Below are 27,317 nucleotides of genomic sequence, written 5' to 3'. Positions count from 1 at the left end.
GGTGCTCATATTTTTCTTTTTGTAATTTTATGTAGTGTCCCACTATTAATTTTTATAATCCAAAACTAAAACCTTTAGTTTCCAAATCTACAATGTCCATTTTACTTTTTAGCTCAATATCTTGTGTTGTAAATGATTAAGTGTGTAGATGTTTGTCACACAACTAGAATAATACATGTTTCTCTATTATCGGATTAGAAGAATTAACCATCGTGCGGTTATTCCATTTGTTCTTAGTGAGTACTTATTTGATCTTTTTCGAAGAATTGTTATTGTTGTTTTGCCTAAAGTACGTAATTTTTTGTGTATATACTCCAGTTTAGTCATATAGATTCTTAAAATACACATTTATGTATTTGTACTTTTTTTTAAGGTTTTCTAATTTTGGGGCTAATTTTAATATATTGCACATGACTTTCAGTCGGCCCTTCTAATTGATATTTACTTTCTAAATATAGTTATCAATATTGATGATTGGTAAAGCCATAAAAAAATTGGATGATTATAGAAAGTTAGAAATGAACTAGTGAAGAAACCAGCGTTGAAGGGTTGGATTTTTTTTTTGTATAAGCATATTTTATTATCATAGTTAATGACCAAAAGTTCAATCCATCGGATACATTGATTGCAGATTGAAAATAAATATAGGAAACATAAAAATTTAATTTGATACAATTAAATTTACAATTTAATCTTTGGTGGCTACACAAAGTTGGAAGTTAATCTTCACGACATTGTATGTTTCAATACATTGGATACAATGATTCTAGTCTTGTGATCAAAAAATGTTAGAGCATATCAGAACTGCAGCTCGGTCGGGGGTTCAAATAGTACCAATACATACCTGATGGGGTATTTGGCAGAGTGATGAACAAAACCTATCAAAAAATGTAAGATCATATAAGGGTAGAAGTGATTTAAAAAAAAATGAAATTACAAAAAAGAAAAAAATAGACTTACCTAAATCTTGTTGAATACAGGAATGGTATAGATTGAAAAATATTTCCATTTTTACATGTCTATTTCTAGTTTTGGGCCTTACTTTAAACTTTAAAATAACAACAAACTTTAATAATCATACACAAACTATTCAAATTACACAGACTTTCAAGTCTTTATACCATGACATATTGTGGATTTGCAGACAACACACTAATAGGGAGTATAATTTCGCAGTATAAGTTCATACAACCTTTGCAACAGGAGCTTCTGTCAATAGAGAGTGCACATCCAAATATAATATAAACAGAAACACAAAAGTTATAAAGATTAGGTTCATATATTTGAACAAAAAAATGAAATTGTGTAAGAAAAAACCTGTGTTTTCAATATACAACGATATTGACAAACTTTTAATCTTAGAATAATATAATTTTTTTATAAATCACACAGTAATCAAAGATGAATATAAACAACTGACAGTCATACCACATGTAGAGATTTGAGTGGTAAAAAGATCCAGATTGTAAACTATAACTTATAACTACATATTGTATTCATATGTCCACTTGTAGCGTGTTTCATGTTCAATATGAAAGAAAATCACATCAATTGATCACTAATTTTGATTTCAATTCCAAACTTTGGCAACTATGTCCAACTATTGCAATAAAGGAATCTTATTTCCTTCATTTCAGATCATTAATTGTCAAAATAAGAATACAAAATGATCTATGATAGATGTCTCTAACTCAGAAAGATAAGAAACATAGCAAGTGCATAATATTTCTTCACTTTAATCTTCTCCCTGTATAAACAAAAAAGGTCTAAGATAACTGTCATAAAAAAAATTGCATAAAGTATTCTTGGATTTCGTTCAAGGCAAGGTATTCTAAGCATCTGTAAATCCATCATCCTAGGAAACATTGTTAGTGAAGTATTATATATTTGAAAAAAAATGCAAATAATAAAAAATAAGAGTAAAGAAAAATTGAAGGTGTAAGATTACGTGAAGTATCGGCATATAAAGATCGACAAACCTGAAGTCTTTTGGTAGCGACTCCAATCTTATGATAGAAACGATGGACGACAATACCCTCGGTAATATACCGAAAGTAGATAAGCAAACGAAGATGGAGATGACTTGTAATCAGGGATGTAGAACAACTTTGATTTAACGCCTCAATCGATTCTTCAATAAAAAAAACTAAAGTCGGCTTCAATGGCGATTGTGGAATGATAGTGTTACGGTTCCATGGTGGGGACTGATTTTGGAGCTTCTGACATAACATCAACATCGATGGTGGAATTTAAGAAACAAAGACGGATTTTTATTCAAATACAAATTAGGGCTTAAGCAACAAAACCAAATGGACAGAAAATAAAGGATCAGAAAATAAAGGATGAAGAACGATCCTCTGCCATATCTCAACGAAGCAAGCGACGAATGTTGAAGAAGAGATTTGGTAGGTAGGCGAGTGGAAGGAGCGGGTTCCAACCATCTATTTGAGAGGGGTTTAGCGATGTGACAGTTAATTAAGGCGGTGGAGATGATGAACGGTGGAGTAACCCCGCTAGAATCAAAGTGTAATCGTTTAATTGGAAGCCAGAAAAGGGAAACGAAGACGAATGGTGTGGTAATGTCCAAGGTACTCGGCAGAAGAATAGAAGTAGAATAGAAGAATCGGTCGATAATGGCCATAAGGATGTTATTCCTGAAGCCGGTGGAGAAAACGGAAGAAGCGACAAGCTGTGGAAGTGAGCGATTTTGTCGATCGAAGACCAAATAAACGTCCGCAATCAATGGAGGTGGTGGTAGATTCTGATCAGAAAATAAGAGAGGTGAGGAAGTGATCGACTAACCTGAAGTGTTTTCGTAACGTAGGCGGTGGGCATTCGTACAATAATTTTGATGGAGTTGCAAGAAATCGAGGTTTCCTGATGACAATCGATCTAATCAAAATGTTCTTGCTTCTCCTTCACGGAGACAAAGCTCACATATTGATTCAGTGGAGTGAATCTATTGTCGCTGACAACAGCACATCATCGATTAAAATAAAGCAATGACGGTGAAGATGAAGAAGTGGACTGACATCGTGAGGTGGTGGGATGCTACCAGTAGCAGTGCTTCAGTATTGAGAGAAGGGAAGTGAAATAGACAAAGATGGAACTCGGGAAGACATAGGAGGACGGATGTAAAACAGTGAACAAATGGAGAAGAAAACAATGAATCGGGGTGATATCAATCGATCGGCGGTGGGATATCGGGTTAAGAGCCGATGGCCACCAATCCAATTTTTATTGGCTAATAGAGTCGGTGTCGAGGACACTAATCGGGAAAAAAAAAACAAAAAAAGAAACCAGCCAATCAATCATAGAAGAGTACTGTTCAAGTGGCACTTTAGAATTAGTATGTATTTTGGAAGTGCCCCGCGTTGCCGGTTTAGATGTTGTTGGTTATGTGTTTCAAGGTTGTGAAACTTTTTTTTCTTGTTAAATCGATGTTGTAAAGTGTAACACTGTAACTTACTATTTTAATAATAAAACGGTTAAGGTTTGTTTATCCGGTTTTATCATTGCATTCTTATGCTTTTTTGTAATAGTTTGGATTGATAATTAGTCTCATTAGTTTCTTTGATCTATTAATTATCCTTTTTGAGGACAGTCAAATGGTATGTTAGATTTATATCGTCAGAAATGTTTTTTGAAAATCATTACATTGCATCAGATAGGGCTGTGGGTTGTGAATGAGTCGGTTTGGGTCGATTTTGGACTCAAACCTAACCCAACACATAAATGTTCGGTTTCTGGTTTCAGAACCCAATAGGATCGTTTTCTGGTTGGTTCGGTTTCTTGGGTTCTGAGGTCGGTTTGGTCGGTTTTCCGGTTTCTTAGGTTCAACCCATACACTCATGGGTTCTGGGTTTAAACCCATGGGTTTAGGGTTTTAACCCATTTTCCAGAAATTAAGCAAGAAGTTAAATACTTCAAAAACACCAAATTGAAGTTAAATACTTCAAAAAACATAAGTCTTACAACCAAATAGTCTAATACAAGTTACAACCAAAGCCCGAAATAGTCTATTATAACCAAAAAACAATCAAGTTTGAGTCGGTTTCACGGGTTGGATGTGTCGGTTTCTTGGGGCGGTTTGTCGGTTTTAAGTATGGGTCGGTTTCTCGGGTTGGATGGGTCGGTTTTTGGGTAAAAACCGAAACCGAACCTGACTTTTCGGTTTTTAGAAAATTAAAACCCTAACCGTCGGTTTTGCTTCGGTTTCGGCTTTTTTGGTTTCGGCTTCGTCGGTTTTAGTCATCAGACTGGGAATTTGTTGCCATGTAGTCATGAGATTCATCCTGTATGGTTCCAGATATGATATATAACATTTATGTTTTATATGAAGATAACAACAATAAATCAAAGCATTGATTCCAATTCACCCTCATAACAACAAATACAATTTATAATATCCCAATGAAATTATTGAATCAAAAGCAAAACCCCCATATATTTGTATGTGTAAATGATTGTATGTCATTTTTTTATGAATGACCTGCTACATCGTAGCGAAATCTTCAATCCATGTTGTCGTTTTTGATGAGTTCTCCAATACCTGTCCCAAGTGTAATAATTTAAGGAATTATAAAGAAAATGAGATAATAAATACATAATTGACAGAGTGAAATTGTATTTGTTTAGCAAATGAGAGCTGACCAATAATCAAAATTTACTGTACCACGTTAAAATCGATGTCCTAGACTTCTGAGTGCTACTTTACTGTCATCACCACAGTTTCAGGTATCAAAATAACGTGTTATATTCAAATCAAGGCTACATGGCTCCACAAGAAAGTCTTATCTGGATAAATACTGTTTTTTGAGAAAGTGAAAGATAGGAGTTAATACAAAAGGAATCGTAAATAATTGAGAGCTAGAAAAAAAAAACTCATGAGATTTAGGTGTATTTTAGCTTTTGTGAAAGTATTGTAACATTTAATAACACAATAATGCCTATTGTTCATATGTATTCTGCAGTAAATGCAACACTTTTTTTATATTTAAAATTTGGCTCCACATTCTGTTGCTCTTTAAAAAATTTGGGTACTTTTACAAACACCCTTCATTTCCTGTGATTTTAAAATTAAAGGGTAAATATAAGATTCATAAACATATTTTCATTTGGTATTTATTGCAATGTAAATAGGTAGAATTTTCAAAGCACAAAGCTATCATAGGAACAAATAAAAGCAGGATGCTATAACAGTTGAGTTAAATTAATGAAATCAATGAAAGATATATTTTTATAAAAAGAAACATGCATTGCCCAATGATGACATGGTCACCTTCCTTCACATCGAAACATTGTGAGATGTAAGCTGGAGTGTTGGACTGTGTCTTCTCATATCTGAAACAATAAACAACTATAATTAGAATGGAAAATCATGATTAATGAGGGGTAAAATGGTAAAATCATACTCACAATCTTCGATCTCACCTTTGGTACTTGTTTATATAGTGAAAACAGTCCTTTCAAACAATGATGGTCATAACCATCTTTGGACTTTTCCATTTAAGATACAGCCACTGATGTAGACATCGTTGGTGAAAGGACACTTCTTTTCAATGTAAGATTTATGTAAAAATAAAGGGCTATTGATTCAATTTCATCTCCTTTGTCTCATATTGATCTAAATGACCGGACCAGCTACAAGAAAAGACCTCATGATTGTCAATATGGGACCTCACCATTTAGGACATAGGATACTGAAAGAAGGAAACATACCCTTGTGATTTCCAAGTTGTGGAATGAAGAAAGGAGAGTCGATTCTCGCTGATTCACGTACCGGTCCCTACCAATCAAAAATGTAATAAAAAGCAAAAATTTTAGTGTTGGATAGAAAGAGATCGAAAACGACTCCGTACTACAACCGAAGGAAACCATTAATTCATACATCCTCAAAAACTAAATTCTCTTTAACTAATTTTGTATTTGAAAAATGAACTCTTACATGGTGACAGGTTTTCTCATTCTGTTTGTTCGCGTAAAAGATTAGCAACGGAAATGTGCTCTTCTCGTCGTCGCCACAAACTCTTTCTATTTTCATTTCTCCTAAACAAGATGAAGGAAAAACATATACACAATCATCATAAACTCACTTATCTATTTTGACTAAAGAATAGAAAATTCAACATCCTAAAATAAAAATTGAAGAACCAATACATTTAGTGTATACTTACTTATACTTCTACAATCGAAACCAAAATAGGCGACTTTGATCAGAAATAGAGATACCTAGAGATATATGGAAGCAAAGAAGTTGAAATTTATGAAGGTGACCCCAAAGGCCACTTTGAGTTTCTGTAATCAGGCAGGGAAAATAACAATCCATCTTCACCACTACCCCGTCAAAGTAAATAGGGAAAATAAACCATAAATTTCGTCATTGAAGTCGATGTGACAAACCTGAAATCAAATACAACGATGGCGTAACGATCGAGTATCGACAGAAGCGTTAGAAGAAATAGAATAGAGTGTTGTTTTCCTGACACCAACACCATCGACAAATGCCATGACCACATGTTTCCTTCGTATTTATTTTTGACCAGTGAAGGATCGAAGGAACCCACCTCCGTTCTTCTTTGTCGATAACAGATAAGAGGCATCAAACATTGATTTAATGGGTCGATGAGGAACAGTTTGCGACATTGTGACTAGGGATGTCAAAAACCCATGTGGGACACCGCTCCCGTGGGACCCCGATCCTGTACGGGACTAAATTTTTAAAAAAAACCGGGAGCGGGAGGGGGGGGGGAGAATTAAACTCCGCTTATTTTCAGGACCGGGGTCGGGAGTTGGTATTTCCGTCAGGTACTCCTGCGGGGGCCCCGGTTGTACATTTATGTAAAAAATATATATTTAATATAAAATACTAATACAAAATAGATTTTCTAATTTTAGGTTTAGGTTAGGTTTCACTTTCCTGTTTCCAATTAATGGATATTGAAGAGGTAGTGAATTGATAATATATTTTTGGATATGTAAGTATTTTAAATTTGTAATATTGGATTTGTCATATTTTATATTTTTAAGATTGTTGGAATTGTCATTTTGTAATGTTGGATTTTTAATTTTTTAGTTTCTAAAAGATTATGTTTTAAATTATTAAAGTTATTAAAAATAGGCTTTTTGGCCTAAACCAAAGTAGTTGTTTAGCAAAAAAAACTGAATTTTAAGCCTATAAATCGGGGGAACTAGGGGAACGGGGGCGGGACGGGGGGCGATGGAGGTAACCGGGGGCGGGACCGGAGGCTATGTAAACGGGGGAGCCGGGGGCGGGACCGAGAGCAGGGGTAACAATTGATTTCGGGGGCGGGAGCGGGGGCAGTTATTTCCGCTCCCGTTGGGTCCCGTTGACATCCCTAACCGTGACAGATAAGCGCTCCATGTCGAACCCTCCTTAGACAAAGGTGGAATAGAAACGAAGAACAAATGGTGTGGAAGTTCAAGAGGTGGACTGAGAGGAAAAAGGGATCGGTTTGATTCAAAGTAAATCACATACCTCAACGCTTGTGTCCGCCCTTGACCCCATCATTCTTTCTTGCTCACCTAATATTGGTTAGATTCACTTCAATCTCTCACCGCCGCCTTCGAGTCCTTTTGTTTCCGTTCAGTTTTTCGCTACCTCTCTCTTTACACAAACACACGAACCGAAAAGTGAAGGTGAGGATAAATTAAAAAAAAGGAAACCGGAGAAATATGGAACAAAGATAGATATGAATCGGAGACCTAGTTCGGTCGATCGGTGGTGTATTTCTTCTAAGAGCAGTGGGGAAAGTCACAGAGAAGAGGGAGGTATGTAGAAAGAATTGGGATGTATTTGGATCGGTGCATGTAAGTCGGTGACAGTAACCGTATTTCTATTGGCTTCTATAGCGGTGCACATTTGGTATCGGTAACACGTGTATATTTTATTTGAAACCAGGAAAGAAATAAAAGAAAAAAGTTTAAAAAATAATGGTGGTCCAATAGGGTTAAGTTATCCAATCAAAAGCAAGAACTCTTGAATTGGAAACCTTCTTTTTATATATTTATATAATATATAATTTGTTTATAAGAAAATGGAAACTTTCAAAGAAATAAATATCGTCAAAGTTGTGTGGGTGAAAGTAAATTTCACTTGTGGATGCCCATTGTTCTTAACAAAGAGAATATAATATGACTTATTAAGGTAATTAACTTTTCGGTTTGCTCATATTTAGGTACCTATCTTTTTTTTATACACATATAGGTAACACACTTGTTAAAAGTGTTCATATATGGCCATTATGACCTGTTGTAGCAGATTACATCCGGCTACAACAGGTCATAATGATCATATTTGAACACTTTCAACAAGTTCGTTGCCTAGATATATACAAAAAAAAAATGTTTACCCAAATATGAACAAAGCCAAAACTAAGAGTAAATTACACGAATGGTCGCTATGGTTTGGTATGAACAAAACAAAAAGTAAGAGTAAATTATACGAATAACCCCTATGGTTTGGGGGAAGTTGTGTATTTGATCCTTAATTTATTTTTTTAACTCGGATGATCCCTACTGATTAATTTTGTTGCGCGTTTGGTCCTGTTTTTTCTAAAAAGACTATTGTACCCTTATTAATTTATTTTTTAATTAATTTTCTTATTTATGTATTTATTTTTTATATATTTTTTAAAAAATAATAGACTCCATATATCTATATCTCCTCACCATCCCATCTCTCATCCTCCTCAACTTCTATTTCTTTTTCATCTTTAGTGACATCGATGTCTTCATCATCCCTCATTTTTTCGGTTGTTCAACTCCGGCGAATCAACACGAAAACCCACTAAATATGAAGAGATAGTGGGTTATGGTGTTGGTTCCCCAGAGTTGAAGGACCAAAAAAAAAAGGATGGTGAAGACATCGATGTTAGTAATGATGGAAAGGAAATAGAAGTTGAGGAGGATGAGAGATGAGATGGTGACCGTTAGGACACAGATTAAATTTCTCAAATGTGGTTTAAGATTTATGGTAAAGAGATACATATATGTGGGGTCTATTAATTTTTATAAATATATAAAAAATAAATATTTAAATATGAAAATTAATTAAAAAAACAAATTAATGAGGGCACAATAGTCTTTTTAGGTAAGACGGTGACCAAATGCGCAACAAAAATAAACAATAGTGACCATCCGAGTTAAAAAAATAAGTGAGGGACCAAACACACAAACTCCCAAAATCACAAGGACCATTCATGTAATTTACTCTTACTTTTCTATATTCATATTTGGGTAACTATTTTTTTGTACACATCTAGGTAAGAACTTGTTGAAAGTGTTCACATATGACCATTATGACTTGCTATAGTAGGTATCCTGGTACAGCAGGTCATAATGGTCATATGTGAACACTTTCAATAAGTTTTTTTACCTAGGATGTGTACAAAAAAAAGAGAGTTACCCAGATATGAATAAACCGAAAAGTTAATTAACTTAATAAGTCGTATTCCCTTTCCTGAATTGTTATAATTATATTCTCAAACGGCATTTAAAGATTAAAGCTTTATTAAACATTATTTGAAATTTAATTAATCCTTAAAATATTCAAATTTAAATTCAATAATTAAGCAACATAAAAGATAAATATTCAAATTCTAAAATTAAATTTAAATATTAATCAAATATTCAAATTTATATCCTATTAAACAATATTTCAAATTAATCTAAAATTCAAATTTATCATATTTAAACAAAATAAATAATATTTTAATCAATAGGTTTATTCGTTAATTTGAATCTTGTGGACAAAATTTGAAATCCAGAAAAACCCGGCAGACTTACAGCTTCCACGGGAGGGCGCGCCATACATTTTGATGATCCATGTTTCTTTAAGTTTTGTGATTATATAAAGTAGTACCAAAAACTAAGACCTATTGGTTCTAATGCCAATGTTCGGTTTTAACAACATCAAATGCACACAACTAATGTAGCAGAAACAAACAAAAAAGAAATCTAAGTGCACATGCTCCTTAGATTTAAGTTTTACTACTCTTAGCAACGTACTTTAAAATCTAGCTAAAGAAGGATAGAATACTTACCACTTGATCCTTAGATCATGTTGAAGACATCATTGCAATGGTTGAAGAATCCAACTAAGAACTCCACTAATTTAGTTAGACCTATAATGCCAAGAGCCAAAAGGATGAAAGCCTAGTTAGGTTAATACGAAATTTAACTAACCCTAGGAGAGGATTAGAATTTCATCCAAGGAGACGTGAATGTAATTTTGAGGAGAAAAACAGCTTCTAGGGTTTACCCATTGTCGTCTATTTATAGGTTGCAGACAAATCCTATAAGGAATCAAACTCTAGGGTTTATCCTAATCTGATTCAAATCATCCTTATCTCTATATTAAGGATATCTCAAAACCAGCCACCTTTATCTTAAACAAGGTTTTTGAATATTCCAATTAATCTTTTGGATTAATTAATATTCAAGCTATTTAATTAATTAAAAACAATTTAATTAAATTGTAAAATAAAATCTATTTAATTTATATATTTTTTTCCATTTTCCTTTTAATTATTTAGGTAATGAGGCGAACACAAAAGAACCTTGTTATCATTTACAAAAAATACCAACTAGTTAATGATGTTGGACACCATTCCCAACAATAATAACATGAGTATTTCATTTTATTATACAAATTATTACTTTAAACTTCATAACAGTGTTGTTCTTATTTTTCAAAAATATATTTATAAATACTTTAACTATACAATTATATTCCACACAAAATGCATCATACTTTTGTAGCTACAGATGCATGCATTTTAGGTTTAATCATATGATACTAATTTAGTTATTTTGATGGCTTGAAATAAGTTTCATCGATGGTCGTATTTTTCTTCATGTTCAATTTATGATTTTATGTAGTGTCTTGGAGTTGATTTTTAGAATGTAAAACTCAAACCTTTAATTTCAAAATCTATACCTTTTAGCCCAATATCTTGTGTTGTAAATAAGTTTGTAGATGTTTGCCACACAACTAGATTAATATATGTTTGTCTAAGAACAAATTAGAACAACCATCGTTTTCTTATTCCATATGTTCCTAGTGAGCATTTATTTGATCATTTTTGAAGAATTGTTATTGTTGTTTTGCCTAAAGTGATGGGTTTGAGCCATAAGAACTTTCCTATGTGCACATGCAAACCCTAATGCTTGGATTTAGGTTTCTCTAATTGAACATGCAATGTATCCAAGACTTTGATTGATAGATCTAGTGAAAAACATTCAATTCATAACATATGAAATCAGATCTAAAGGAATACCTTGAATTGCTTTGTTTGAATCTTCTTGTCTTTGGAGCTTAGAGTCACAATTGTCACTCCTCTAATGGCTTATAAACACCAACTAGCAAGAGGATGATAAGAGAGAGAGGAGGGTGAGAAAATCGGCCTAGGGTTACTCCAATAACAAAAGTGTCAATTTCCTCAACCCCATGGGTCTATTTATACTATGAGCTACTAGGGTTACACCTTAAACCCTAATTGAATAACTTAGGCCCTAAGCAATCCAATGATCCCTATAGACTAGGCCTTGGACGATTTCTAGGATCCTCCAAACCCTAAAATCGTCCACCCTCTCATCCATAAAGATTCATAGCCCAAAATACAAATATCACACATTTGACAGTTTATGCCCCTTTATTGAATTAACCTCTTTAAGTCACCAAATTAATTCCTATTTAATTTATGACTTATATTCATTAAATAACAATATTATTATTCCTTATATTATTCTCATAATATATTAATAATATTTCTTCTCTCATTACAAATCATCCTGTCAAGTTGCTATGGTCAAGGCAACCCAAAAGGACCATGCACAACCGGGTCAAATACTTGCCAAATATAGTTACAGCCTTTGACACTATTCCAACATAAAGTACATAACTTTTTGTATATATACTCCAGTTTTGTCATATACATGTAAGAAAATTAGGGTTTGTAGTGGAGAACTGGATACGAACATGGATTGTGTGAAAACTTTCCAAACTGATATTTCTACCCTATGTCTGGGTTACAAGAAATTCAGCCTAAGATAATCCAAGATGACACTTATGATTCTAGGCATAGAAATCATAAGCCAAATTGCTATAAAGATTTTGTGAGTGTTTGAAGAAAAACGTGAGCTAAATTTTGTGTATCTCTTCTAAAAGGAAGAGTCGTTTATATATAATAAACGATATTAGAGTTTCATTAGGGTTGGGCTGTCATGAGCTCCTTTGGAAGCAAGTTAGGGTAATCCGGATTTTAATGAGGATTTAGGGTTTCCAAAACTGACGAATTTTATCAGTTTTACCATAATCACCCTCAAGAATTTGTTTTTCCCACTATTTTCCCATATGTATTTTTCGAAGAGTTTAGGGTTTAGGGTTTAAGCCCATACAAAGATTTGACAAGTTTACAAACCATATGCTCTTTACCGGGCATAATGAAACCTTCTGGTTGTTTCATGTAGACTTCCTCGTCAAGATCACCATTTAAAAAGGTTGTTTTCACATACATTTGGTGAATAAACCAGATTGTGGATACTTGCCAAGGCAATCAACAATCTAATAATAGAAATACGTGCAACCAGAGCATATGTATCAAAATAGTCAACACCAGGTTTTTGTCTAAAACCATGAATGACTAACCGGGCTTTGAACTTGTCAATAGTCCGATTAACATTCATTTTCTTTTTGAAAAACCATTTGCATCCAAGTGGTTTAGAACCTGGAGGAAAATCAGACAACACCCATGTGTTGTTCTTAAGAATTGATTATAATTCATCATCAATTGCTTCCTTCCAAAAGGCACTATCACGAGACTCCATGACCACTTGATATGTCTTAGGAACATCTTCAATACTATGGCAATAACATTATTCAAGATTAATTTCATCCCTTGAACCTTCCACCGAATTCAGTTGGATGTCGGATCCAATTTTTTCGCAATTTGGACTCTTTTGCTTCTGCGAAGCTCTTGTGGTTCTTGTACTTCACCACCATCTTGACTTTCTGAATTTTGTACTTTATTAGTACCAAAATTCATATCCTTAGGCCTTTGAATTGATAAAAAACGCATCTCATAAAAAATTGCATCTCGTGATTCGATAACGGTCTTAATCAAAACTGAATCATTAGGTTCTATTACATAAAACCTATATGCCTTGGAGTGTTCAACATATCCATTGAATATGCAATCAATTCCACGTTCTTCCAAAATTTTATTTTTGGGCTTGGTGAGATTCACAATTTCCCGACATCCCCAAACCCGAAAATAACTCAAATTCGGTTTTTTCTTGAACCAAAGTTCATATGGGACTATTTTTTTCCTTTTATTTGGAACCCTATTTAACAAATTGTAGGGCATTAATATGGCCTCTCCCTAGAATCCTTCACTCAATCCCGAGTATGACAACATCGAGTTTACTATTTCCTTTAAAACTCGATTTTTGCGTTCAACAATACCATTCTATTGGGGTGTGTAAGATGTCGTGGTATCATGAATGATACCCATTGGTTGGAAGTATATGAGATCCATATATTCACCTCCCCTATCAGTCCTACAACATTTAACCGAAATGGCCAATTGCAATTCCACCTCAGTTTTGTTTATTTTGAATTTAGCTAAGTCTTCATCCTTAGATTTTAACAAATACACATAGCAAAACTGAGTGACGTCATCAATAAAAGAGACTACATAATTTTTATTTCCCTAAGAAGTAGTGGAGTGAAAATCACATAGGTCACTATGTACAAGTTCCAAAACAGCTGAATTTCTAGTAACACTAGGAAATGGATGTTTTGTCACTTTTGTAAGCATGCATGTTTTACATTTATCAGATGTCATATCAAAGGCTGGAATTAATCCATCTTTTGACATCTCATCCATCCTTCTAAAGTTGAAATGACCTAATCTTACATGCCAAAGCATAGATTTATCAACATTAGAAGCAGAAGTTACAAATGCAGAATTTTGAACAGGTATTAATTTATTCTGTTATTTAAATATCCAAAGCCAACAAACATTCCACCCTTAGATAAACCAAACTTATCCAATTCAATAACTTGTTTAAAACCATAAGAATTCAAACAACTAGAACTAACAAGATTCTTGAGAATCTTGGGAACAAACAAAACATAAAATAACCTAATTGTCTTTCCAGAAGTCAATTCAAGAGACACGACACCAAAACCGCAAACTAGAATAAAAGAATCGTCTCCTATTTCTAGCACCGACCCATCTTCATGCAGAATTAATGTTTCAAACATCCGTTTATCCTTACATACATGGTTCTTTGCCCCGGAGTCGATCCACCATGAAACATCATCATCATATACATAGAATGATTCACAAATGAATGGAACATAAGAAACATAACTCTGATTAGAATTATTAAAGTTAGTCAAAAACTAACCTCCTTTAACTTGGGTTGAAGACCCGTTCACTTTTCCATTGGCTCCACTATTTCTAGCACCATTGTTGCCTAAATTCATACGAAAATCACGCTTGCAATGCCACACTTGATTGCACCTCCAATAAACCAGATGCTTTCTCTTTTTGTGGGAGATGCTTGGAACATGTTCCTGCTTGTGTTTGCCATGTCCTTTGTGGTTCTGAATCCTTGGTTTCTTTTCAACCATATAAACCGAGGGCTGTTTAGATTCAACTTTTCCTTTGGGTTTTTTTAGAATTTTCACTTTGCTTCTCACGAAGAGACTCTTCAATACGAATGTGAGCAAGTTGAACCAAAGGAAATTCCTCCTTTTGATGTTTCAAGTTATGTTTGAAGTCTTTCCAGGATGGAGGCAGTTTGTCAATGATGGTTGACACAACAAGGGATTTATCCGTATTCATACGGTGCAGTTTAAACTGACCGTATATGCCAAGGAGTTCATTGTATTGTTCAGTAACAGATCTTGAATCCTCCATCTTATAATTATTAAAGTCACTGACTAGAAACTTCTTGCTAGAAGCATCCTCGTTGATATATTTCAATTCAAGGGTGTCCCACGACACCTTGGCACACAAGGATTCACTATGGATATCAAATAAAGCATCAGACATACCGTTCGGAATGTGACATTTGCAAATATACTCATCATTGCACCACTTCTATCTCCTCCTTATCTCCTCAATTGTCTTAACAACACCTTATTCAGCCTCCGCTGGTCTTGGAGTAGTCAACACATATGTTTCTTTCAGAGAACTCAGTATGAAGTGCATCTTCTTCTTCCAACGCCTGAAGTCGACACCTTTGAACTTATCCAGCTAGGCAAGCTTAGTGGTCATCTCACGGATTGAGTCACCCATCTTTAGGAATAGAGAATATCAGTTCGATTGTAAGAAAACTAGGGTTTGTAGTGGAGATCTGAATACCAACTTAGATCGCGTGAACACTTTCCGAACTGATATTTCTACCCTATGCCTGGGTTACAAGAAATTCAGCATAGGATAATCCAAGATAACACTTACGTTTCTAGGCACAGAAACCGTAAGCCAAATTGCTAGAAAGATTTTGTGAGTGTTTGAAGAAAAACGAGAGCTAAGTTTTGTGTGTCTCTTCTAAAAGGAAGAGTCGTTTATATATAATAAACGAGATTAAGGTTTCATTAGGATTGAGCTGTAATGAGTTCCATTGAAAGCAAGTCAGGGTAATCCAAATTTTAATGAGGATTTAGGGTTTCCAAAACTGATGAATTTCGTCGGTTTTACCATAATCACCAACAAGAATTGGTTTTCCAACTATGTTCCCATATGTATTTTTCGAAGAGTTTAGGGTCTAAGGTATAAGCCGATACAAAGATTGGACAAGTTTACAAACCATATGCTCTTTATCGGGATCCCAGCCAGGGCCTCTGCCCCTTGGACCCCGCTAGGGGCGCTGGCCCTAGACCCCGCCAAAGGGGCGCCGCCCCATTGGAAACCCCGGACCCAAGGGCGCTGCCCTCAGACCCCCGACATGTCGTCGAACCGGCTTCTAATTCGATCTTATACATACGTGCATTCCGCACAAACCCTGCACACATATTAGAGTACAAATTATGAAGCCCCTTAGCTCACATATTAGTTCCAGTTATATAAAATGACATGGTGACACTAAAATCACCAACAATACATTCTTAAAATATAGACTTTAGTGGAAGTATGCCTTCCAAAATTGACAAGTTCTTCTTAATTCAAGGGTTATATTGTGTTTTCAACAATCCAGGTGATAGGTTATTAATTAACTTGATGATCGATTAGATCTTCTTAACAGGTAATGCGATGAAGTAAAAACAGTAAATAACACAAGTATAGATCAAGATGTGTCGAATGATTAAATCAAACAATCCTCATCAGAGCTCGACTAAGAACTTCTGCTGTAGAGGATTCTAGGGTTACAAGAACGATAACAATAAACTTGCTGAATAATAACTCTCTGATCGTTCTATTCTATCGTTACTTTTTAGGAGCATGCAAGCACCTATATATAAACTAAACCCTACTAAACTCATGGATGGACAGGCCCATACCGGAGATACATAATGGACTAGCTAACGAGGCCAATAGACGCAATACATAACACAAAACACGACCCAACAATCTCCCCCTTTGCGTCAAATTGGAACGAGACTACTTCTTCTTGCTTGGGCCAGCAGCGGGAGCCTTCTTTACGGTATCAAACAGACGTGTGATAAGAGCAAGGATAGTCTATCTGAACCGAATGTACCATTGAATCATATCATCAAAGTACTTGATATCATCCACTGTGTTCTGCTTGCATCTGTGGATGATCCCTAAAACGTGTTCCAAACATGCAGTGGTATAGAGATGTTTGTCTACCAAGGCAAAAAGACATTTCTGTCCTTCGTTCCTAGTAAACATGATAGAGTTTCTCTTCGGGTCAATCTTCCTCATCTTCATCATGTTGAGATCACTGGCAGAGCCAACAGGAGATATTGTAGGTTTCTTCTTAAATACGCTCGCAATCTCCTCATCCATCAATGCAACTTCCATGATGTAGCACACGAGCATCCTCTTGAAATGGTCAATGATCGGACCGTATTCAACTTCGTTTGTCAGAAGGATGTTGTGCAAGATAATCCAATCATGGGGATTAAGGTTGGGAAGATTTGCAAGTGAGATGGCATGTTCGGTCTTGGCAGATCCCCGAAGTACCTTGAAGCGAACATTGGTGAAGTTACCTTCCCTGTACGGCTTCAAGACCCGAACATTGACAATTTTCTGAGCGCTCCAAGTCTGGTATTGGGGTTGAGCAGCCTTCAGATAAAAATCGATTAAGTCCCGATCAACCTGCGGATGAGGATGAGGGAACTTTGCAATGTTGTCAAAGGCATGAAAAACAAACGCCTTTCGGGTCAGTGACATGTTGAACTGTGAGTCGACAGTGTTGGAACGATCTAAAAAGATCACAGGTTCCAGCCACAAGATACTTGGTGTGTCAATGGCTTCCTTAATCAGCCTCTCAAGAGTCCAGGAAGGAAAAAGAGTTTTCCTGCTCTCAAGAAGGTCGTGGGCTTCCTTCTGTTTACGTTCGGCTTCTTCAGCCTCTCTTGCTACACGAGCACTGATGTCAGCCTCATTGTTTCGACTTTGCCGCTTCAGAATGTCGGCAATTGTTTCTTTATCATCATCTTCACTCTCCTCAGCAATGCTTTTGCCTTTGTCTTTCACACCAGAACCGGAGGCTTGGCCTACTTGAGGAGGTTCGGTTGTGTGAGTTGCTGAAGTAGGAGGTGGTTGAGACATTGTTTCCTTCTCTCCCCCTTGTTTCGGAATGGACACAAAATCAAGGGGACCTTCGATTTTGCTGAGTAGGGCGAGGGCGGGAGCGAGCTTCTTTGCAAGGGTACGGCGTACTGAATAATTGATGATGGGGTCATGTGCTTCAAGGATGTCGGAGATAGCAGAGTGGACATCCGAAACACACGATTTAACCACCTCTCTTTCAGATCGAAGAGAGTCAATCTCCTGTTGACAGTTGGAGAGTTGAGTACTCTTGACCTGCATAGCGGTAGTCTTCCTTGTGAGAGCATCCATGAGAGAGTTCTCGGCAGCTAAGTCTTCTTGAAGCTTGGAGAGACGCTCCTCAATGGTGGTTCTGAAAGCTGAGTTGTCGTCAGAAATTGTTTGACGAAGAGAAGCGAAAGAATTCAACTCAGTTGCGACTGATGTTGCCAGCTGGTGGACAATAGGTTCCAGCATAGTCTTGGGGGCGTTGGCACTCTCCTGTAAAGACTTCAACAGGGAAGAAGCATCAGTAAATAGTTTATCGACTTTTTCGGTCGCAGCCTGACAGGCTTTGGTGGAGGCATTTATGGCGGTGGTGGCTGAATCAAGTGAAGCTTGATAAGCTTTGGAGAAAGTGTCAACAATTTTCTGAACTGCAGCTTCAGATAGGGATGACTGAGAAGTGGAAGAGGAGGCGATGAGTGAGTAAATTTTGTAATGGAGCTCCTGGAGATGCCTTTTGGTGACAGGAGCGTTATCATCGTCATCACTTTGCACATGAAACGGGCTATAGTAGACCGAGTCAAAAGTCATATTCTCCCCGCCAAGGAGTGGTTCTTCTTCCTCTGATGCGTGACCAGGAGAAGATGGTGGTGGTGAAGCTGGTGGTTCAATAGTATGGGTAGGTTCGGGTTGGGTTGTTTGTTCGGGTGTAGGTGTGGGTTCTGGTGCTGGGGTGGTTTCGGGTGCTGGGGTGGATTTTGGTGCGTCAGTATGAACCCCCGTATCAGATACGTTGGTTCTAAGATCTGCAGTGGTGGTTGTGGTTGCTTAGGTGAATATTGGTGGTGGTATTGGGATAGAAGTAGGTGGTATTTGAGTGGTGGAAGTTATGGGGGGAATAGAAATAAGAATGGTTTTAGGTGGAGAGCAAATAGGAGAAGTAGAGACATGAACTTCAGGGGTTGGAGATCGTGGTGGAGTGTTACCACGTTGAGAGCCTTCAGAATCAGAACTCTCACCCTCAGACTCGCTTGAGGAGGAAGCGATAATCAACTTTTGTCGCGGTTGGGTTGTTCTCCTCTTCTGCGGTGGAGACTGAGCAGCCCTGGTAGGTTTCCTCTTCTTTGGAGACGGGCCTTTTGCCCCCTTGACCACCTGTTTTCCCTTATCAACCTTCTTGCCTCTTGGAGCAGGCTTGTCGGCGTCATGAATTGATTTCAGCATCTCCGGAGTAAGATCCCTCGGACCAGAACGTCTGAACTCCTTATACGTTTGAATGATCCAACTATCAGCCAGAACATCACCATACATCGTTTCCGGGATAGACCCATTGAATGGAAACTTAGAAGCATCTGACACAATGATCTTCGTGGTATGGAAAGTACCAACCGAAGACATTGGAGCACCAGCGACAATGGGGACGTGATACTTGTCCATCACCCATTTCATGATAATGGTCCAGAACCGAGCATACGAGATCTTTGAGTGCCGGGAGATCGAAGATAGACTCTGGATAAGTTGTTGCCACAGGACTGACCCGTAGTCCATGTTGATGCCATTGTAGATCCCATACATGATGGAGAGAAATAAACGACTGGCTCCATCAGACCCGACACTTCGTTCAGATAAACCCTTGAACAAAACAGTGAACATCCCATTCCACTGTGGAGGTAGGCACGACTTCTTGAATTTCGTCACCGTAGTAAGCACCTCCGTGCATCCCATGTTGTAGAACATGTTGAACAGATGACCCATGGGGATTGATTCCGGATTGAACCTCGAAGAATCCGCGTCAAACCCTAACAACGAGCAAAACCGCTGCTTTGAAATCGACGCCTTGTGCTGAAATACATCGAAGAAGATTCTATCGACGACCTTGTCGTAGTGAGCGGTGGCAAAGATTTGTGACAAGAATTCCATTGGAACTGTTTCAGCCCTGGTAAGTGTAGGAGCGATTGGAGAAAACTTCAGGCATTTGATGATGGGGACCATGAATGCGTCATACGAATGAGGGGTTAAATCGATGATCAAGCTTTGCTGTGGGCGAATGGGCAAGATGTGGGATGTTGCGTGGACTGAAGAAGAATCTGCCATTGTTTTGAAGAAAGTGGAAGAGCTGATGAACAGTGAAGGTTGAAGGATTTCTGGCTCTCTGGAAATATAGGCACGGTAAAGAGGTAAATGGTGGTTTATACTACCTTTTATAGTGAGGGTAAAGGAGAGAGAAAAATCTTTCCAAATCTTCGATCGAAAAACAAAGAGTTTTCGGAAGTGACTGACGCGTGACAGTTGGCGTGGCCGATGATCACGCATGAGAGAGACTGTTAGTCCCTAATTATACGCCTTCCCATCAGGCGCCGTTTGGAGATAAAACAGTTCCTATTCACACGCTTTCCCTCTAGCACCGTTTGAAATCAAATCGATTGGACTCCCGCCTGAGTCATCATGTCGTCATCTTATCCCTTTAAATTGTAACGGCATCTTTAAAAATTCTCCCACGTGGATTAAAATTCACCACAATCTTTTATAACAACCAAGGCAATTAAAACTCCTTGAAATGAATGAAACCAGAATTTTGGAAAATCAAAAAGATTTTCGTGCTGAGTGTGTAAAAAATAAAAAGAAATAAAACAACACTTTTTGAGGGATTTTGTGATGTCAATAATGACACGAAACAAAAGATCCCAGGCACGAATCTCTTCCTTCAAAGTCAAGAGATACTTTAAAGTGTTTGTGTGGTTTCCCGTTAAATAACGATCAGACACTTATTAAGAAGTGTTGAAAGGCTTCTTTTAATTTAGGCTTATGAGGGTGGCTTTCTCTTCGATTCAAAATTCCTAAGCTTGATATAAGACAGAAATCGAACGAAGTACTTGTGAGACCGGGGTAGTCTGTTGAACAAGTAGGTTGAAGATAATTTAATTTGGCTACAAAATGTATAAAATCTCAACAAAAATTAAAACTGGATCCCAAGGAAAGAAATGTTATGGGTGTTAACAATTTCATAGGAATCACTCAAAAGAAAAATAGAGATTTCATGTTGTATGTTCGTCAATTCATTAGTGAAAGCTTGAGCAAATTAATTGTTCACCGTCAATGCATAATGGGTATTGAATTTTGGGTTTCACTTAGCACGTAGTGGCACGACACTAAGATCATAAACGCATAAATTGTGTAACCATAAACCTCAGTGGTAATGTCTGAGGGTCTCAAGGGTTACGTTTGTGAAACGAGTGAGATGGAGAAAAATGATGTAGATGGTATAAAGAAACCAAAGTACCTCTGCTATAAAAATAGGACCAAGCAGAAAACTCTTATCTTATGTGAGAAGAGAGTTAGGTAGCTCATGATTAGAATAAATATGATAACCTAATTGGGAAGACAAGGTTTGTTTATACCAGGTCAGTAAGGCTATTATTTAGAATTAGGTGAGGCTTTGGACACATACAACAGCATGCTTCTAGGGACACTTGGCTAGTGAAATAATTTACCCAAAACGAGACATAAAAATAAAATGAAAAAATAAGAGCCAATAAAAAATTGTTTTGGAGTTTTTGAATTTATATAAAAAAATTGAATTAAAAAAATTGGTATTTGGAATTTTTGATAAAATAAAATAAAAAATAAGACATAAAAAAAATTAAAAAAAAATGTTGGAACCAAACCCGAGCGTTCGGTTTATTTCAGTTGAGAAAACTTTGGAACCGAACCCGAGCGTTCGGTCTATTTCGGGTGAGAAAAATTTTGGAACCGAACCCGAACGATTGGTTTATTTCGGTTGCCAAAAAAAATAGGTTTGAAAAAGAAAATAACTTTGACAATAAGATAAATGAATTTGGAAAAATTATACATAAGATATGCAACCAAAAAAAATACCTTTGAGTGATAAGCGAAGATCAGATGATACAACCGAACCCGAGCGTTCAGTTCATTTCGGTACATGAGCACAACACCCGAACCCGAACGTTCGGTCTATTTCGCTTCTTACTTTTGATCTTGAGAGGTAATTTTTGGTACTGACTCCGATTCCATCATGCCTAGCCCTTGTAGTATTTTGTTAAAAGATGCTTCAGGAAGAGCTTTGGTGAAGATGTCAGCCAGTTGATCAGTGGTTCGAACAAAGTGAATTTCGACATTCCCATCTTCCACATGATCCTTAATGAAGTGATACCTCAGTGCTATGTGCTTAGTCTTCGAGTGTTGCACTGGGTTATGACAGATCCTAATTGCACTTTCAGAGTCGCAATATAATGGGATCTTTTTCATATTGAGTCCATAGTCCCGGAGTTAGCTTTGGATCCAAATCACTTGAGATGTACAGAAGGCAGCTGCGATGTATTCTGCTTCAGCGGTAGACAGAGATACACAGGTCTGTTTGTTTGATTGCCAACTAACCAACTTCCCGTCAAGGAATTGGCAGCCTCTAGTGGTGCTTTTCCTGTCTAGTCCACAACCTCCAAGGTTTGCATCTGAATAGGCTTGAACGAAGAAACCTAAGTTGAATGGATACCATAAGCCGAGAGAGGTAGCTCGCTTGAGATACCGGAGTATGTTCTTCACTGCAAGCATATGAGGTTCACGAGGATTCGCCTGAAATCTAGCACAATAACAAATAGAAAACATTATATCAGACCTGCTAGCAGTAAGGTACATTAGAGAACCGATCATCTGGCGATATAGCGTAATATCGACTGCTGGCTTATCCAAGGATGGTGTGAGGTTGGTGCCGAACGCCATTGGAACTTTAACCTTTGAGTCTACCATCATGCCGAATTTCGCAAGGAGAGTCTTGGTGTAAGCTTCCTGGTTAATAAAGATGCCTTCGGGTCCCTATCTAATATTTAAAGCAAGAAAAAAGTTAATCGGACCCATTGAGCTCATTTCAAATTTAGTCTCCATCAGCTTTCTGAATTCAACCATTAAGCTAGGATTCGTTGAGCCAAAGATGATATCATCGACATAGATTTGAACAATCATAAGGTGGTTACCTTCCTTCTTACGAAAGAATGTTGGGTCAACCGAACCTTGTTTGAATTTGGACATCTTTAAAAACTTGGTTAGCGTTTCATACCAGGCCCTCAGTGCTTGTTTCAGTCCATATACCGCTTTGTCCAGAAAATAACAGTGATTGGGATATTTTTCATTGACGAATCCAGGAGGTTGCTCCACGTACACCGTTTCTTCGAGTTCTCCATTTAGAAATGCACACTTTACGTCCATTTGGTAGACCTCAAAGTTCTTGTGTGCAACATAGGCAAGAAATATTCGAACAGATTCCAGCCTAGCCACAGGAGCAAAAGTTTCCTCATAGTCGATTCCTTCCTCCTGGCAGTATCCTTTCACCACTAGACGATCTTTATTTCTTATCACATTGCCTTCCTTGTCCATCTTATTTCTAAAGACTCATTTGAGACCAAAAACCGAGGCATCTTGAGGAGTTGGAATGAGGCGCCAAACTTTATTTCTTTCGAATTCATTAAGTTCGTCTTGCATAACTTGAACCCAATCGGAGTGATCAAGAGTAGTGTTAGCTGTCTTTGGTTAAACTTTTGAGACGAAGGAGTTAAACATACAGAACTCTACTTTTGAAAATAAGGAAGTTTGCTTTGCCTTTAGTTGAGATCGGGTCAGGACCTTTTCAGAGACATTACCGACAACCTGTGAAACAGGATGATCTCTGGTCCATTTGACAAGAGGAGGGTAATTTGGATCATAGGATGGATCCAATTCAGCATTTACCATCTCTTCTAGTTCAGATTAACTGTCATCGTCATAAAACATGTCGGCATTCTCCCCCTCGACTGATGAGCTTTCAGGTAAATCTTGACTTTCCGGAGCTACAGGAGTTTCGGGTGGTGTTGAGCTTTCGGGTGTTGCAGTACCTTTGGGTGTTTTTGAGCTTTCGGGTACCACAGGACTTTCGGGTGCAGATTGGCTTTCAGGAGCAGCTGAAGAACAGTTCTCCCCCTCAACATGTGAGCCCGACTGTGTTGAAGAAGGTGGATCCTCCCCCTCAACTGAAGCACCGTGTTGTGGCGGGTCGTTTGGACATGATCCTCCTTCATTCATTTGCTTGGCAACATCTTCGATGAGTTGCTTCAGATGATCTACTTTGTTGTCTGTTGCACTAGCTTCCGAGAGAGTAGCCTTCTCTGGTTCATCGAATAACTCAACAAACTTCTCAAACAGATTTGCAATCGAGGCTGTGACTTGGCCTGTTTGAGAAAAAAATTCTCCAACTGTGTCTTCACTGGCTTTCAGCTTTTTGACATAGCTATCATCAAAAGTCACATAATAAGTTTCTTCTATCTTCCTCGAACGCTTGTTTAATACTCGATAGGCTTTCAAAGTGAGAGAATATCCCAGGAAAATCCCTTCATCGGCTTTGACGTCGAACTTGTTATGGTGTTCTTTAGAGTTGAAGATGAAACACCGTGAGCCTAATATGTGGAAGAATTTGACATTTGGCTTCCTGTTCTTGATGATCTCATAAGGAGTGAGATTAAAGCGTTTACTGAGATAGGACCTGTTCTGCGTAAAACATGCTGCATCAATAACATCAGCCCAAAAGTATAAAGGTAAAGAAGCAAAACTTAGCATGGTTCGGGCCGCCTCACACAAAGATCGGTTTCGTCTTTCGACAATCCCGTTTTGTTAAGGGGTGTAGGGAGCTGAGAAGTTGTGACTGGTTCCTTTTTCTGCCAAGAAGTCTTCGAATTCTTTATTTTTGAACTCAAGCCCATTGTCGCTCCTGATGTTGCGAACGACTTTCCTCAGCTGCACTTCAACCTGCTTGATAAACATCTTTAGCTTGAGAGCTGCTTCAGATTTGTGCTTCAGAAAGAACACCCATGTAAAACGTGAAAAGTCATCAACAATGACAAGAATATACTTGCTGCCGCCGATGCTTTCGATAGATGATAGACCACACAAGTCAATGTGAATTAACTCTAGTGGTTCAACAACTTTAGTGTTTACAATCGATGGGTGACTTTGACAACTCTGCTTCCCCATTTCACACGCATCACATAAATGTTCGCGATCGAACTTGAGCAACGGAAGACCTCTAACATGACCTCCTGTGACAAGTTTGTTGATATCGTTGAAGTTGAGATGAGAGAGCCTTCGGTGCCACAGCCAGCTTTTGTCAGATTGTGCTTTGGACAAAAGGCAGATAGCTGGATTTCCTTTGATAGGTTTGAGATTAAGAGGAAACATTTCGTCTTTGCGCTCCAATTTGAGAATCACTCTTTTTGTTTTCTTCTCTATTATTTCCGAACCCTCATCGTCGAATGAGACCTTGAGACCGGTACCTCCAACGAGCTGAGATACACTAATGAGGTTGTGTTGTAGTCCTTCAACGTATGCAACCTTTCTAATCGTGAAATCTCCATTTGTTATCATTCCATAACCATTTATCATGCCGAATGAGTTGTTCCCGAACTTGACATTTCCCCCGTTTGAAAGAGACCGAAATTCCCTCAGCTCTTCCTTCCTTCCTGTCATGTGACGTGAGCAGCCACTGTCAATATACCATTCTTCGTCAAACTGCTCGTCACTGATAACCTGCAAAAATTAAGCAGATTTAGGAACCCAAAGTTTCTTGGGTCCACGTGAGCCTTTCACAGGAACAGGAATAGTAAGAGAGATGTCAACAAGATATGTTCTTTTTATTAAAGTTGTTTCATCTTTCTTTTTAATGGTGAAAACCTTAATTTTGTTGAGATTTGTTACAGTCGGTTTGGATTCAGGTTTAGGCATTTGGACTTTGGAATGATTTTGATCAGTCTTGATTGAAGAAACCTTCGATTTTCCTTTCAAATCTGTTGAAGATTTTGGATTTTGAGTATGAACAGAATTGGATTTAGAATGAGGTTGAGAGGAATTAGAAGAATTAGAACGAGAGAAGTTAGACTGAGAAGTTTTATTGATTTGAGGTCCTGAGTGACACTTTTGTTTTTGGTCATTTGTGGGACTGAATCTCAAACTTTGGTTGCTTTTGCTCTTGGAACCGAACTTATGCTTTCGGTAGCTGGTGTTCTCTGAACCGAACCTTTCCCTTCGGTTGTTATGATCCTCAGAACCGAACCTTTCCTTTCGGTTATTATTACTTTCTTGCTGCCTAACAGCACTTTTCTCTGACTTTGAATTTCTGTCATGATAAGAGAAATGAGCGTTTTGAGATCGCCAAAAATGTTTTCGTTCAGAGAGATTTTTCTTGTAACTCTGATTCCTTTGCTGCTTCTGATCCTTTACTTGCTTCGGCTGTCGGTGGATGTTGGCTTTTTGCTTTTGCTTCTTGTCAGCCGGTTCACTTTGAACTGATGATTTTTCGCTTGAAGGAGTGACTTCTTCTGTAGGAACTCCTTTTTCTTCAGGAACTTCTTTTGTACCACTAGTACTTGGCACGTCGAAGTTGTCAGGTTTGTTTAGTGGCTCTGGCACATATCTGCCTTTGGTTTTCCATGACGTCTGCTCCGACAAACCAACGGTTTCGTCAGCATTATCGATAGGGGCAAACCAGAAGAACTCATCACAACCATCAACATTATCTTCATTTACAATGGCTGTGAGTTCGGCTGTCTGATGTTCGGTTACTCCTGTGACCTTATACACCTGATTTGGAGTCGTCCTTACCTTTTAGTATACAACAACTTTTTCTTCAAGGATCAGGGACTTTTGTTGGGACAGACGAGCAAACTCCACAGAATTTTCTGAAATAAGATTTTTGTGGTTTTTGGGTTCGCTCTTGACAAACTCAGAACAGTCAACTTCATCCTCTACAAAAATTTCACTCATATCATCATCCTCATTAAGCTCAGATGCATTTTCAATATCAATTTTATTTTCTGAGCTCAAGTTGGCATTCAATGAGTCAAACTTTTGTATGGTTTCGGTCCTTAGTTTCAGTTTATCATTTTCATCCAAAAGATTTTTCAGCATGTCCTTATGGTCCTTGGACTTTATGAAAGATTCGATTTTGTCTAGACCATACATATAAGTCGGATTTACATCCTCAGACGAAACTACACTTTCACAATTATATGCTTCAGCATCAATTTCATCTTCCTTAAACTCAAGGAAGGGCAAAATCATGCGATGAATTTTCTGTCCTATTTCACAGTTAAGATGAAGTTGAGTGATGTTAGAATAAAGACGCTTAGCAATCAAACAAAACACATTTCTTTGTTTCAAAAGTTTTAAATTGTCTCTTTGTAAATAAATGTTTTCTTCTTTGAATTTGATCAACTCTGACTCCTTCAGCTCTATCCACATCCTCCGTTCCTCAGTCTTTGAAGACACCCTGCTTATTTGGTCAGTTAGGTTAGAATTGGTGACCCG

This window comes from Lactuca serriola, chromosome 6 (genome assembly GCF_051521515.1).
Source record: "Lactuca serriola cultivar US96UC23 chromosome 6, Lser_US96UC23_V15, whole genome shotgun sequence".
Lineage (NCBI taxonomy): Eukaryota > Viridiplantae > Streptophyta > Magnoliopsida > Asterales > Asteraceae > Lactuca > Lactuca serriola.
Note: the sequence above shows the minus strand (reverse complement) of the source record.